The 17,164-nt window shown below is 37.8% G+C and overlaps 1 protein-coding gene across 3 annotated transcripts in view; it reads right to left on the minus strand.

Annotated features, from left to right (window-relative positions):
• LOC117428391 (leucine-rich repeat and immunoglobulin-like domain-containing nogo receptor-interacting protein 1) overlaps nt 1–17,164 on the minus strand; it is a 558,576-nt gene that overhangs the window by 463,822 nt on the left and 77,590 nt on the right. For 2 of the 3 annotated variants that reach the window (XM_058994911.1, XM_058994912.1), the window contains exon 2: nt 7,705–7,877. The gene's annotated coding sequence lies outside the window, so the exon portion shown is untranslated. Of the gene's footprint in view, nt 1–7,682; nt 7,878–17,164 lie in introns of all 3 variants that reach the window. The other variant, XM_058994913.1, reaches the window with a different exon arrangement.

Below are 17,164 nucleotides of genomic sequence, written 5' to 3' on the forward strand. Positions count from 1 at the left end.
CAGCAGGAAGTGCCTGTGTGAGGGCTGGAGGCTTCCTCTGGTAATTTCTTTAGTAGAAGAGTGAGAGTCTGAGAGATACTCTATTTACCCAGTAGGCTCCAGAGGGTGTTATTACTCAAATTACAGGAAATTATAATACATGATCATTACAAGAGGTGGAACCAGCAAGAACAAGCTGATTGCTTCAGGTGGAAGAAGCTAAATCACATGCAGAACATTTGGTCTAATGCAACGTTTTTATCATTGTAATAATAATAATAATAATAATAATAATAATAATAATAATAATAATAATAATAATACCGTAAATGCTCATATCTCAAAACTATGATTTTGTTAGTTAACATGTTCTCAAACAGTGCAATGGTCATACAAACAGATTTATCCCATGGAAATGTCTTTTTTTCATTATTTTTATTAAATGTTTCTTTCTCATTTCTAACTCTACTTTTGCAAATGTGCCGAATCTTTTCCCTCGCACTCAGCTAGATTAGATCAATTGTCCACTCAAGTAAAAGCAGTTGTCTAATTCCATGTCAGACCTGATACAAATATTTTCTGTATAGAATACTATGACCTGTTTCACAATAAAAAAAGAGCTGAATTATGACATTGCAAAACTACCTATATATGGTCTTACTATGTTAAAACCACCACTAACAGAAAAAAAGGTGATTCAATTGAAGCAAGACATTTATCAGATACAGTAACAGTTCAGAGAAAACATCTCCTTGCTGGATGTATTTTATATTTAGTTACTGACCTTGAAGAACTTAAAGTCCTATTATGTTTCCGTGGTTTTATAATAAAGGTTTGTGACACTTGAAAATAAAAACATACTATAAAATGTCCTGTACCTACTCTACAATTTAATATGTGCTCTGGTTATGCAGCAAACACGGTGTCTCAGAAAGCTATCAATTATATATGCAACATATAAGCGCATGGTACATGTTAATATTATTAATGCACTAATACCCAGCAAATAGTTGTGACCAGCAGTAAATGACCAATTAGATAATTAATGACCCGTATCTTTATTCAGGTTAACTGCAGCAAGGATTACCAATTTAAGCAGTTTGTAACAAATCTTCATCTGGGTTATTCCATTTGTCAGCTGGCCTATACAACCCTAATATATATATATATATATATATATATATATATATATATATATATATATATATATATATATATATATATGTGTGTGTGTGTGTGTGTGTGTGTATATATATATATATATATATATATATATATATATATATATATATATATATTAAAAATAAATATGTGGCTCACTGGACTGGAAATGGGTTATAAAGCCCTTTCACCTTGTGATAGAGAGAGAAAGGATCGAGGATCGATGCTGTAAAACTCCCTCCCGATTAGAAAGGGCGCTGTGTAAGGGGGAAGGTAAGCTGCCTCCTAGATCCGCCACCTCGGTGGTAGGTGGAAACCGGAAGGTGACCATATTAGGAGGGGCGCGTAGCTGCAAGTACTCAGGACGATTCCATTGCAGTCAGCTGCGGGGCAGCTCTCTATTGGAGAAACCATGGCGATGCGTTGACTGCAGGGAGGAGTTTGCTGGGTACAAAGGAGAAGCAGATACGTCAGTTACCTCCGCTTGCGCTGAGAAACTGAGCCACCAGCCGGAGCGTTGTGTTTTTTGGATTACGTGTTGTTTGTTGTGTGTTTTCAGAGGCGGAGTAGGAGCGCGGGAAGCAGCCAAGGAGCCAGTTCCATATCACAGAGCACTACCTTCCCTTCACCAACATCAGCACACCCTGTGTGGATTACAGAGGACTCTCATGCACAGGACACTCAGGATTTCATTGTGGACACTTTCTGTTTGGGTTTTGTATTTTTGTTTTGTGTGTCAGCCAGCTGTGTTCCCCCCAAATACCATCGCTGGTAAAGGGGAGGTTTATTTCAATAAACACAGTCGTTTTGGGAGAAATACTGTTTCGGGACTATTTATTTATTCAATACACCACTCGCATCCATCACACACCTCTAGAATGTCGGTTGCAATCCTGCCAAGGTCAAAAGTGACTGAATGTTATTTCAATCAGGTGGCTGTTGATGCCCGGTATGTATAATGGTGATTTCAGCTCTTTAAAGCACCTCTGCATAAACCAAGAAAGCTTTGGATGTAGTCCTATTGAAGTTCACCGCAGTAAAGAAGTAGTTGCAATTAGGGCCATTTTGCCCATGCCTGAATTAAGCTAAACATTCCAGAGATGTAGTACCATGTGGATAGGCCTAGCCTTGATGGTGTGGACTGACAATCATAACCAGCAAGGGGACCATCTTCATCTTGCTGGTCGTCTGAATTCCACCCAGCATCATGGCCAGTATCAAGAACACAGTCTCACTGCAAATGATATACAACCAAAGTTTTATGTTGGTTCTTATATGTTCTTATATCCCACTGGACTTTCACCTCAGCAACCGCACACTGTGCAGTCCCTGTTTGACCGTAACATGATTGGTTCCAGGTACTCCTGTGGAGATGAGGAGTTGGAGAACTTATATGGGACATTTGGCTACTGTAAAATCCTCTCAACTATAGACAGGACGGGTTTGTAAGATGCCCACACGAAATCAAGTAAAAGATGTGCCTGAACATGCCCCTTTGTCCACACACCATATTTGTTATCAGTACAATGCTATCAGTGTACTTTTACTATTTTCTACTAAATGTTTCTGTGCTTTTACTGCAGTTGACTAGCCGGGTGAATACAGAACTATCCTGTCACACATTAGAGTGTGGTCCCATATTGACAGGACAGCATTAATTTTACTGAACAACTTTAAAAAAAATATTGCAGTTTCTGTGCAATGCAAAAATGTATGTCTTCATTTATAATCTGCCAGTGTTGTGTTTGTTCTACTTGATTTAACACTGCATCCACAAAGGAAGGGATTCTTGTTATAATTATCAGTATTTTAATTTGTGAAAGAAACACACATCAACTGAATAATGATTTCTATTAAATTCTCACTGATATTTTAGCGCTGAACTGGGGTTGATAATTAAGCTGTTAAGGATGTGGTGCAGTGATATTAATACCTAAAAGTGCATTAGAAATATAAGTGGACAAATTAATGAAAGCTCTGAGTGGGAGAGGACATTAAACATCAAAGGACCTGGTAAGATACAAACATGACCTCATGCGGAGAGCTACTTAGCAGAGACAAGACTATAAATATCCAAGCAAAACTACACATTTTGCACTCCACATTGATTACTAAACTAGGTGCTGTCACTCTGCTAAGCAAAGCCGCAGCTCCGGGACTCTGACTGAGAACAGATCTAGGAGAGAGGAAGAAAACTTCATGCAAGTCAGCTACCCAAGGCAAAGAAACTGAGGCCTGATGGGAGAACTATTACTGCTGTAAAACCTATAGAGACTTTATTAGACAAACAAGTCTGAGTCTGCTGTAACCAAGCTACATTATCCAAAGATACTGTGCCCTGCTACCTGCATGGCTAAAGATTCAGCAAAGAGGACAGAGCGGCTGGGCACGGTTTGTTGATCCCATCGGGGGTTGTTGCTGATAGAAGAGCTTTTCACTGGACACCTCGACAGATTGAGTTCTAACCAGCCGAACAAAAGTCTAAGCTTCAAGGAACCTTTGTATAGTATCAGCTGCATTTTCCTCTCATGAAACTAAATTAATTAATTGTAGCACATTCGCGTGTAAAATTGCTTTTTAGTGAAACTTGATGAAGTTAACTATAAGTAATTGACCTCAAATTATTGTATGAAGAACTTATTTTAAAGCAAACTTGCTATATCATTAAACAATATACTATTCGTAAGCTTAGCATGATCTATTCTAAGGTTTTCTGCACCATTTCAGTTCAGGCTGTGTGTGTGTGAGCTGCTACTAGCTATGTCACAGCCTGCTTCATTTTTATAGCGTCCTTCATGTACAAGCTCCCCACAGTGCTTTACAAAAATATGCAGCAGGGCAGAAGAGCTCAAAACTGCTTGCCAGTGAAAGGCAAATCAAAGAAATATGTTTTAAGCTCAGATTTAAAAGTATAAAGATGCAACCTGGAAGTAAGTTCCAAAGTAAAGAAGCTTGAGAAGTGAAAGCCCTCGCTTCATAGGTGTTTAACCGAGTTCTTGGAATTACCAGGAGAGCATCATTGGCAGATCTCAAAGCACCAGAGGGTTTGTAGGAAATAAGTAACTCGAGCAAATAGGCAGGATTAGAACCATGAATAGCCTTATAAGTGAGAAGCAGCATTTTGAAATGAATATGATGCTTAATGGAAAGCTAATGTGTTTGTGTGTTTGTGCGCTGAATGCATCAGCTCGCATCTCAGTCAGGAAGGGGGTCTTTTTGTGACTGCTGTACCCCAACAGAACTTGTAAGCTCCCAGCTTTAATGATCTGTCACTAATTAGATAACAAATAAAGTTTACAAAATTCTATTTTTAGTATAATTTAGTTGTAATACATGGGGAAAGTCGGACATTATTTGTGCTTTACCTACTATATCACCCAATTGTATATATATATTAATAACATTTCCTAGTTACTTTCTCCAAGATGGGCGAGCTCTTCTAAAACAGTGGCGACTTTGTTTTAGTTTAATGTCTCCACCATTAAAATACTACCACAATAACATATTATGGACATGTATGTACCTTCCCATCACTTCCTTTCACCAGGGGTTCTTAAAGTAGCAGTCAGGGAACCCTGGCCATAGAGTGGCTGAAGGGGGGCATGAAACAATCACATCACAAGCATACAGATTCAATCACATATGTTCTTCTAATTCTCAAGCCTGCCTCTGCAATCAAATAGACCAGTCAAAAATCTCCTCCTCAATCACATGGGTCAATCACTTCTGCTTGCTTGGGAGACATGATGGCTGCATTGTATTACAGCAGGGCTTTTGTAGACAGTTGAAATGTAATGGTACAATACATTTTAAACTATTTCGCATTCTACATAAAATCTACAGGGATAACTGCTGACGAAGTTACTTCAAATGTTTTCTGGCTGGGCACCACTTTGAAACTTACACTGCCACGATTTTAGAGGGTTTAGATAAATGCAAGGCACAATGACAAAGCAAGAGACATCAAGTCATTAGAAATCAAGTTGTCTTAAAAATGATGGCATTAAGCATTACACTTTTTGAATACATCTAAAAATTACTCCTACACTGTCTGTATTGGGTGTACCAAGGTCAATCAAGAAACACTCAACTGTCTCTTTAAATGCAATACGTAACTGTAATATGATGTGCCAGTTTATATTCTATGTACTGACATATTGTAATCAAGGTATACACATCATTAAGCAACACTGTTTGGGCCAATCAATCAATTATTTACACAACAGCGGCAGGTACTTATTCATCCTAAAACAATTCATGCATTAATGAATCCACGGTCCAGTTCTTCAGTTATTTATATGCACCAAGAACCACAACTGGTAAACAAAACTAAAGGCAGCATGTTACGTCAGGAATGATTGATAGGTATCCCAGTTATAACAATGTAATTACATGGCTATCAATACCCTGTAATCTAAAGTGCTACCATGACAATTTAACATCACTTGTATGTGATGTTTATAATGTTTCTGGCACTTACAGAATATATTGTCATTGTAGCCAGCAGGACTTTCCTTCTAAACCCTTCATTTAAATGTGCTTTATTTTGCTGCCCCCTATTTTACTGCATTTACTGCATTTAATCCTGTACTTCAGAATACTGTAATCTGCCAAGTGTTTAACCTGTAGTATTTTGTATTTAATCATATCCTGATGTAACTATCACTATTATCTGCTGTATTATTGAATTGTGGTTTGTCACACTTGTACTTTGCTTGAACAATAGTTATTGTATTTCTTGCTCTTATTGTATTACTTGTATTGTAACACTTAATGTATTTGCTTACGATTGTAAGTCGCCCTGGATAAGGGCGTCTGCTAAGAAATAAATAATAATAATAAACCCAGCTGTTTTTTAAACTTAATTTTGTATCAAATTTATCTGAGATCATTTAGCTGCTAGGAACCGGACAGGCATTGAAGGACCGAACGGCCTCCTTTCGTTCATAACTTTTCTGACGTTCTGATAAGCATTCAAAAAGGGTTCCTTCCTTTACCTTTTAACCCATGAGAAGCTAGATATGGAACAAAAAATAAAGAGGACCTTTCTGTGACGGCTGCACCCCAACAATCCTGGGAAACGCTCTGCTTTAATGATCAGTTGCTAATTATGAAAGTTTAAAAACACTTTTGGCATGAAACAAACCCACATTATTATTATTAATACATGGGGGGTTGAGTTGAACAAACAACTTGCTTAGTGAGCTATACGTATAGAAAGTAATATTGTTTTGCCAGCAGTAATGCTAGAAATTAAGAACATGGTTAAAGATGAACTGCTTTCCTCTTCCCTCCCATGTGTCTTTTAAAAAACTGTTCCTATTTGCATGGCACTGCACAACCGTCTGAGGGAAATGTTTGCTTGGAGATAATTGGCCTACAAAGTACTGAGTTTATATTATTTATTTATTGCATTTATATAGCAATTTTTATACAAAAGTATCGCAAAGCACGGTACAGTACATAGCAGAAAAAAACCCCACAATACATTTGTACAGCATGTCACACATACAACTGCCACAATCAGACCATTTAAATAACAGATTTAAATAACAGTATACACATAATAATACAAAAGCAGCAACTTTAAAGTTACATTAAGACCCACTAAGATAAGAAAGACATTTTATAAAAGTGTTTTTTTAGTCTTGACTTGAAAACTGTAATGATCCCAGCTTCCCTGACAAACGAAGGCAGAACATTCCATAATTTCAGAGCTCTGCAAGAAAAAGCCCTACCTCCCGTGTTGCTTTTGTTGACCCTAGGAATAACCAGCAGCCCTACATCCTGTGATCTCAGAGTGTGGTTTGGAAGATATGAGGTCAGTATCTCTTGCAAATAACTAGGTGTGAATCCATTCAGGGCCATCTAAGTTAACAGCAAAATCTTAAAATCAATTCTATACTGCACAGGGAGCCAATGTAAAGAGGCCAAAATATGGGTAATGTGTTCACTTTTCCTGGTTTTAGTCAGAATTCTAGTGGTGGTATTCTTAACAAGCTACAAGCGAGATACCACGCGTTTTGGGACATCAGAAAAAAAGTGTATTACAATAATCAATTCTAGATTAAACAAAGGCGTGCATTAGTCTCTCGGCATCAGATACGGAAATAACTGGTCTAAGTTTGGCTATATTTCTCAAATGGTAAAAATATACTTTAGTAACTTCCCTAATATAAGTCTCAAATTATAGATATTTTTATATAGCTCCTATCTTCATTCTTTCTCCAGGCAATTGTCCTCTTAGCCCAGTATATAGTAGCTCTGAAAAAATGTAATATAGAACTCACTGTTGTCACTACAGTAACAGCTTGAGAAAACAAGATTCTTACTCCAAGACTCTAAGACACATGTCGCATTTAAACTAATACACATCATTAGGCCAACCCCTATGGCATTTATTCACCTGGGTTAAGTCATTGCACCATATTCCTTCACTTTTCATCAGCATGATAACCATCTGTCCCATTACACTTCACAGCCAGAAGGCCATCATTAAATCACAGTGACAACAACAAAACAAAAGAGGGTAGGAAACCAACCGGGGAGGGTGTCTGTTCCTACCTGCCGTAGGCCCTGTTCGCACTCCAGGCTTAGTTGGTCCTGACCAGGCTCCACTGCTGTTAATTCCTGACTGAGTTGAGCTTCAAGGGGAGCTTTGTAATAGGTATCACACTTTGTGAATGGCCGCAAGGTCCAGCAGCACTCTGTCTTGCATGCTTTTCTGTTAAAGAAGTCTGTGGGAGAGAGAAGTGAATGAAATTTGTCCCATGAGGAGAAAAGAAGAAAAGGCATGAAGTAAATGCATGTGTAAAAAAAGATGCAGTATGCAGCAGTACTCTTTTCTCAGCACTTAGGAGTTTAACAAATGTTATTTGGTCAACAAGGGGAGACCCAGAAGTCTAAGGCCACATTATTTAGGACTGTATCTGATTCTCCCTGGAACTAGATGGTGTCTACCACTATTTATTTATTTTACCAAAATGTGTTTTGAGGCAAAGACAAAGTCACTGCAATCTAATGAGAATATACATCAGTGCCATCTGCTGGGTATCTAACACTTAGCAGCTCATTCTGAGATAGGAAAGGATGGATCTAAATCTATTTAGTGAGACAAACAGATTCTGATCCCTCCTATCCCTGCATTACTGCAGCACTATCTCAATATTTCATTGTCTCTTTTACAAGTACAAAAATAGTGAAACTTGAAAACAGTGAAAATGAAGGGTCCTTATACAGCAAATTATAGTACATGTGCAATTTACTGTCAACATGGTCTAAACGTGAATCAACTGAATTTGTGAATTTCCAGCCATACTGTATTGTCAATCTTTGTATTTCCAACTCACTAACCAAGAGGCAGTTTCCCCTCATGACTGATAAACAAGGCAATGATGTCCTTCATCTTTCATGGTAACTGCCTTTTCTGACTAACAATTTACCAGATACTCCCCAATTTAGTATGTCCAATTATTTTTGGCCAGGTGTCAATTGAAGAATTGATAATCAATTAACCCTGGTCACCTGCCTTTAAAAAGGGGCTGGAAAGCCAGTCCTTTGTTCTGTGCTGTTTCATGCTGTGTTACCAGTGGAAAGACTCATGACTGTGTGTTTAACCAGGGTGAGTTAACCAAACCTGGAGAACATTTGCCTGTTTAACCAGGGCTCTATATAAAGAGATTATGACCGTGTGTTTAACCACCCCTGTTACACTGCCATTTTAAACAATACAATCTTTCAATATTTAATCCATTTCATAATGCTAAACAGCATAGTGAAGTTGTTTAATGATGGTGCATAGGATATGATACACATGGACAAATTAAGAATGGGCAAATATACCCTATGGCAGATCCATTAAAGAAAAAAACAACTTTTATACTACATATTTCTTTTTTGGCCGTCACTTGGAGGCAAAATCCCCATCTTACAGACCTGTGTCCTTTCTTGAATTTGGTGGTCTCAACATCACATCACAGTCCACTTCAAAACCACCACACAGTTTGGCACAGTTGAAAGAGGCACAGAATAGTGAAGATGAGTGGTTTAGTAGGGAGGAACACTCAGAGGTAGTAGTGGAAAGCCAGAATATAACCAGTATCATGGTTCTCTGTGTTTCATGAGCATTAAATTCAGAAGAGCCAAGTAGTTTTGGCTACCCACATTGACAACATGATACACAGATTTATAAATAGTGTTTGAATTGATTAAAACTGGCAGTAAAGAAGATAAACTGTTTTGAATGGTGGAGTGGCGTGCACCAAGCACTGTCAGGTAGAATGTGAAGGAGTCTTATCTTACATTAGTACATCAAAGCATTACTGTAGTTCTGAATGTCAGTCCTTCGAGACTGATAAAAAAAACTACAGCCTTGTCTTTTCTTTCTTTTTAACAGACCTCATTTTTATTTTCAAAGGTTACGAGCCTGACGTTGAAACCCCCTGAGCCGAGGTGGGCATGCACTTTTATTTATGCTCGAGGACGTGCTTTTATTAAGCGGAAAGAGGAGGTAAATAATCTCCTCCTAACAGCTGATGAGTTAATAATATCACCATCAGCATAAGACACATACTTACCTTGCGACTACAGCTTGCTCTTTAACTGAATGGCAAGGTGTTCATCTTTGAACCATATGGTTTGTGGTTTGGGTCTGGTCCTTGCCTTTCAGGTCAATTCAACAGGCTGAGATGCCAATTCATTACACCAAGGAAAACCGGTTTTTATTATAATTGGACAAGCAGTTCTCTAGTTATTATTATGTGTTTATTTAGCAGACGCCTTTATCCAAGGCGACTTACAGAGACTAGGGTGTGTGAAATATGCATCAGCTGCAGAGTCACTTACAACTACGTCTCACCCGAAAGAAAGCACAAGGAGGTGAAGTGACTTGCTCAGGGTCACACAATGAGTCAGTGGCTGAGGTGGGATTTGAACCGGGGACCTCCTGGTTACAAATGATGATGATGGTGGTAGCCAAAGCAATACAGTAAAGATTCTGCCATTTAACTGTATACTATTCTCAACTCCAAAACCTGTTATTGAGGAACAAAGTCTGGTCTTGAAACAACGTGGGGTTCTGTGCCTAAATGTAAGCTGCAAAAAATAAAGGTTATGTTCTCTGAAAAGATTTAATGGACTAAACCAAACTATATGTGAAACATGGCTTGAGATAAATGATGAAGCAACATTTAAAAAAAGGGTAACACTTTACATTAAGGTCCTGTTTATTAATGTTTTATAACTATATACTAGATACTTAATAACTATCTTACAGAGTGTTAATAAAGAATTATAGATTGTTTATAACCGTGCAATAGCCATGGACAGCATTACATTTAAACATCCCAAAGCACAATAGGTGGCTAAAAATGGTCCCCTTTATAAAACTGTAATTCAGTCTAATGGCTATTGCATGCTTATAAATCATCTATAATGTCTTATTAACACTATATAACATGGTTATTACGAATCTATTATATATGTATAAAACATGTATAAGACATTAATAAACAGTACCTTAATATATAGTGTTACCAAAAAAGGTATAGATTTACATAGAAATGTAAAAAATAAGTGATTTATTTGGTGGGTCAATCAATATGTTTTTATTTAAATAGCCTAACTTAAATTCAACTCTATTTGCCTGAGCAATGTAATGAGGAAGACACAGTTTGTGATATAGAGATGAGAAGTGATATAATATAGAAGTGAGTTCACCTTTACGATTTGTGTAATATTTCTGCACAGTTCTTTTCCCCATCCTATAACCCTGTATTATAGATTGCTGATGACCTTTCAGCAAACCAGAGCGCACATTTAGCCTGCTGTATTCCACAATACATTACAGAGAAAACCAATTCATGTCATCTACCGTACCATTTTGAGTTCTTTACCGTGCTATAGTCTCCATATCAGTACGATTGACGCCACCTGCTTTAAAAAAATCACATCTGATGTACCCTTTGAAATGCCATTCTTCTGCAAATTCAATCGACAATGTTGACATCTCAGTCATCCACCTACCTCAGCCACTCAACAGTATTCTCTTCCTCAACCTTCTCCCTCATTCTCCCTCATTCAATGGACTAAATAAAGGTTGATGATGATTAAAAAATGAATATAGCTGGATTTTTAAAAACTTGTATAGTAATAATAAAGCAGTTACAGAGTTATAGGACTGCGGGCATCTGTGTCTGGATTACAGCAACAGACACTTCACTTTTACTAGTGCCGATATTAACCACATCTACATACAGTCGACACAGTTTGTAATGACCTTAAATATGCATAGATTACATGATTTATAAGGATGTAAAAGAAAGCATACAAAAAAATGAAAACATTAAAAAACTACACAGACCAAGGCTAAAAGCATATTGATATAACTCATAAAGAGATGTTCACTGCCCTATAACCCTATAATATACAATGCACTAACATCTCTAATGAAAAAAATGCATTATGAACTTCTGTACTCTGAATCACTTACAAGGAAATGTGCAAATTGCATACCAAGCTTTGATGACCTTGCCTAAGCTATACACAGTCACTTTAAGCCATACAAAAAAGGAAGCTTTATTATTTACAGCAGCATGTTAGAATGAAGAGCTTTATAAAGCAGAAGACATGTTGAACTCAGATTAGCATTACAATTGAATAGTCTGGATTCTGTTATCAGTGAATGTAAATGGTAAATTGTAAAGAGCTAATTCATTTTGAGGAAAGGGTACAGTAGGTATTCTATGAATAAGAACAGCAGAATAACCCACGAGCTCCTGAAGAGATAGACTGGGGGTGGGGCATTGATTTCCCTTTCTATCCCACTCAGACCCCTTACTTAGTAAATATCTTTTTATCTCTGAATATCTGATCATCTTCTCTTTTAATACATGCAAAAGATTTTAATGATCAAACCATCTCACAAATGTTATCAATTTTTTAGACCAGCTAGGGGTGGGGCTTTTTTATCACCCTCACTCATTAAATATCATGGTGTCCCTGAATAGATAATTGTGTCCTTTCTAAATATATGCAACAGTTTTAAAAAAAAATTATAAATATTATAATTGATATGAAATAATGCCATACATTTTCTTCAGAGTGCAGTTTTGGTTCTACGCTATGTTAAAGAAATCTGTTTGTAAGCTATGCTTTTAGACTGTCTTGCACTTCCTGGGGAGAAATTGTCCCCATCCCTTTACTGGCTTCTTTCCTCTCAATAACCAATCAGCTGCTTCCCCCATTGACGGGCATGCATTCACTCAGTAACATGCTTTGACCCAGAAGACACTGCTGGGGTGAAATGTGCAAGGAAGTAGAACAGTAGCAGACTTCCTTTATGGCAAGGCAATAAAACTGGGAACTTCATTTATCCTAGTGTATTACCAGGTGTCTTGTTTTAAAATGAAAATGTGTTTGCTATAACGTGTTGATTTAAAAACTCCACATTTCAGACATGTGTAGCGAATGGAAGTGCAACATGGGTAAGATTTAAGGAATTCTATAGCTATAATACTGTAGATATCAGCCCCTACTGTATGTCACGACCCACAAATGGCAAAAAAGTAAAATATAAAAAATAAACAAATTTCATTCCACTTAAATATATGCTGAAAAAATAAATCTGTTTTATGTTTATTTTTTTAATGTGCCTGCTATGTGATTTTAATTCCCTTCAGTCTGTTATAACCCAGTCTATAACCTAGAATAATTAGGCTTGTTTTGTGGTATTACGTTAATTATTTCTGTATACCGGTCAGTTCTGTATAACTGTATTTATTTATGTTCCTAACAAGGTGACTAACTCATTATTTATTGCATTTAATTAAATAATTTAATGACATTTTTCCTCCATTGTCATACCTTTTCTTCTGCACTTTGATGCACTCGTAAATTGTGCAGTCAGTCACCAAATCCTGTTTTTGTCTAAGCAAACTGAGTGAACAAAATCTTCACAGCTGAAAGGTCTAAAGGCTAAACGCAGAACATTTCAAAGAGATATTGTACTGAAGTGTGACTCCGCTGGGACTGCCAGTTCCCTGCTAGTTTTCAACTCCTGGGGAATGTGTGAGGAGCTGGAACCCAAGGCTAATCTCCTGCTCTGGGGTCCTGGTTTTGATCCATACTGAGGCCAGAGAGTGGCTCAGTGGTGTATAATAGCCCTGCTGTCTGCCCTTCTTAAGAAGTAGATTTGAATTTGCTCAGCTATGGGACTAATGGTCTCTGTAAAGGGTGTGTAGCAGGATGGCTTCCCTGACATATGTTTCTGCCTGGCCCATACTTATGTGTAAGGGCTGTATATGTGAGGCGGTGTGGTCTAGTGGTTAAAGAAAAGGGCTTGTAACTAGGAGGTCCCCAGTTCAAATCCCACCTCAGCCACTGACTCATTGTGTGACCCTGAGCAAGTCACTTAACCTTCTTGTGCTCCGTCTTTCGGGTGAGACGTAATTGTAAGTGACTCTGCAGCTGATGCATAGTTCACACACCTAGTCTCTGTAAGTCGCCTTGGATAAAGGTGTCTGCTAAATAAACAAATATGTAATTATTTGTAACACCTGTTGATTTAGTATTGGTACTGGTACAGTTGCTCATTAATACTCCCATTTATCACTATTAATTTCCTCAAATAACAGTATTATTTGAATGTTTGTGTTTGAAATGTCTTCTTTAACTACTTCATATGAAATGTAATTTTACTTTAATCCCTGTATGTTCTATTTACTTTTTGTTTGAAAGTTGATTTGCAGGGATGTACCATTACGATTTAGATTTCATGTAAAAGGAAAGTTTGACTCACCTAAAATATAGAAATATGTTTAAACGGGTATGTTTTTTTGTTTTGCCCACCTGGTTCATGTGATGAGGTGGGTGGGTATAAATCTGCCAGGTAGTAGAGGGGATTAGTAGTGCTGCTTTTGTTTGTTTTTTTTGTTTTTTTGCTTTGTTTAATTTCAGTCCTTTATGATCTTCTTATGAGGAAGTGAACTAGTGGAAGCAGTTTTCACTTAAGTATTTTTTTTTTTTTACAATGGAAACAACTGTCTTGGTGCCCAGTGTAAGATTAGATTTAATTTTTTTAACTTAAGCAAATCTTTGTAACCAATCAGAAAAGCCATCATGAGAATTCTCTTCATGGCTTTTCTACCATACTATTCTACCATACAATAATATTTGTGTGAAATAGACGCATAACAGTAATGTATCTGGAAAATACTTCAATAAACATTGATTATGCCATATTATACTTGGCATCTATATTTGACATGCATATGTTGACACTGAACTCTTTAATATACAGTGTGTTTCTTTCTCTTTAACCAGCAACACAACTAAACACTCCCGATCTCTTGCAATCACTCTTGCAATAACTAAATGGACAATTTTGAAGAGTGTGATACAGGTGTTTCTGAAGAAGAGGAGGGGACTTAGTTCACAATTAATTATAAACAGTAATTTGAGACTTATATAACAAATGGAAGTGCACATAACAGGTATAATTCATGGAATTATTTTCTTAGCTACAATCACTTTAAGAATTCTGAGATTAGCAATTAGGATAGCCACTAGGCTTAAGGGTATGAGTTACTAGGGTAAATAGATAAATATGTAAGGGGAGACTTGATTCAAGTTTTTAAAATTCTTAAATGGAACAACAAACCCCAGTTGCTACTTCAAGCACAGCACAGAGATCAGGACTAAAGGACAGTGGAGAAGGAGGGTGCACTTTTTCACACAGAAATTGGAAATCTGATGATGCCCAGATCTTCTTTTCCTTTCCCCCTTCTGACTCCCACATTTCCTCCCATATCTCTACCTGTCTCTAGGCCTTCTCCTCTTAGATGCACTTCCATCATCTTAAACTCAACATCTCCAAGTCAGACCTCCTTTTCTCTCTCCCCCCCCCACCCTCTGATCTCTGTATCGCTATTCCTCTTGAATCCACCACCCTCTCTCCTTCCTCATCAATCAAGAATCGGTGTCACCCTTGACTCTCAGCACATCTCTTCTCTGGCATGCTGCTGTCACTTTTTCCTCAGCAACATATGCAGAATTTGCCCCTTCCTCACCTACTACTCCACACAGCTCGTAGTTCAGACCCTGCTACTGTCCCGCCTTGACTATTGGCCGGCCTCCCTGCTTCCGCTATCCGTCCACTACCGCTCACCCAAATCTCTGCTGCTCGCCTTGTCTTTTCCCTTCCTCGTTTCTCCCACGCTACTCTGTTGCTCCGCTCCCTCCACTGACTCCCTATTGCCGCTTGCATCCAATTCAAAACTCTTGTACTTGCCTATCGCTGTCTCAACCTTTCTGCCCCCTCCTACCTCCAGTTATTTCTCCCTATACCCCCTCTCACCCTTCAAACATAATTATTTACTTTATTTTTAATTTGCTCTTACTCCTGATTTTATTGTATTTTATAACTGCTATTATCTATAATGTGATATTTTGTAATGTGATACTTTATAACAACTGTCAGTCGCCTGGGATAAGGGCGTCTGCTAATAAATAAATAATAATAATTGGTGGGTGTATGGAATGGGCTGCCACACCCTGCTGTTGATGCTTTTGTCTTAGAGCCAACTGGATGTGGTTCCTGGGACAATAAGCTATTAGAAACGAGGCAATTGCATAATTTCAGATTTGTTTTCATGATTTTGCTTTGATAAAATCTGAATGTTTTAAATCGGCAGAGGCAGTTTGAATGTCCTTGTTTGGTGCAGTAGGATTGTCTCTCTTAGCTACTCCTGTTTGTTACCGGTATCTCAGTCGGTGCCTGCCTGTTGATTGGCTGTGTTTGTTCGACAACATTTTATTGTCAGCCTGAGTTGCTAACTCTTTGTTAGTCAACACATAGAACTGCTGGGGTTGTGCAAGGTTAACAGCAGCCTCTTTGGGGCTTTTGGGGTTTATTATCTGAAGTATTGATTTTTTTGTTCTTTCGCTGTCGGAGGTATATTGTATTACTGGTGTGTTTCTGTGGTAGTCCTCCATTGACTTTTAAGGTTCTAGTCCCTCATACAAAGGTCTGTATTTTTAATAGGTTTAACCAGGATATAGCTCACTGAATCTAGTCCCAATTTCATTGAGGTCTAAGAGCAAGTGGCAGCAATTACAACAAACTGTAAAAAAAAGTAGCCAGCACACAGAAGAGGCCCATGTTACCAGGCAGTACATTATGCAACAAGAGTGTCAATTGATCACATTGTAGCGAAACAGGCCGGAGGCTGGGCGTGAACCACCGACCACATACACCACAGATGAGAGCCTTAACCTGTATGCAAAAGAACCGGGCTCTTCTGCATTCATGGTTCTAGAGCTTCTAACCTCATCTCACTGACAGAGGACAGAATCTGTAACAGCACTGCTCATAACAGTCATATTTCTGTTGTTTACAATTGCATAACACACCAACAACCAAACTATAAAAATGCATTCTGCCGTCACAGATTTGTCTTCCAGTTCTAAAATTGGGCGAGTGCTTTTCAAATCTGACAACAGCAAACAAAAACAAGATAGAAAAATAAGACTTAACATGTCCCAAAGTTAAAACAAACTTATTTCAGGTACTCATGTACTTATACTTATGAGACGTTTTAAACAGTGTTTCCTGAATAAGATACTTCACAGTTCACCCAGATGTCGTTGCGCATTAGAAGATGATACAACACTGGTACAGGCAGGGCTGGTCTTAGGCTGTGTGGAGCCCTAGGCAGTGATGATTAAGTGTGGAGACCAGAACATCAAATTAATGCTACAGTAGTAACCGTATTTTAAAGTTAGTATATAGGTGCATTATTTAATCATACACACCTACATATACTAACGTTAAGATATGGTAAATAATATTAATGATATTAAAATGTAATGCATACTTGTTTCAGTTTGATTGTTAGACTTTATCAGAATTCCAGTCTACTTCAAGCATATCACATATTAACTTTTTCTAAAATGACCATGTCCCAGTAGGCCTATTGACAAATACTGTAATGCCCGACAGTAAGTGGGTTCTGACAACTCGGCGGCG

This window comes from Acipenser ruthenus, chromosome 21, assembly GCF_902713425.1.
Source record: "Acipenser ruthenus chromosome 21, fAciRut3.2 maternal haplotype, whole genome shotgun sequence".
NCBI lineage: Eukaryota > Metazoa > Chordata > Actinopteri > Acipenseriformes > Acipenseridae > Acipenser > Acipenser ruthenus.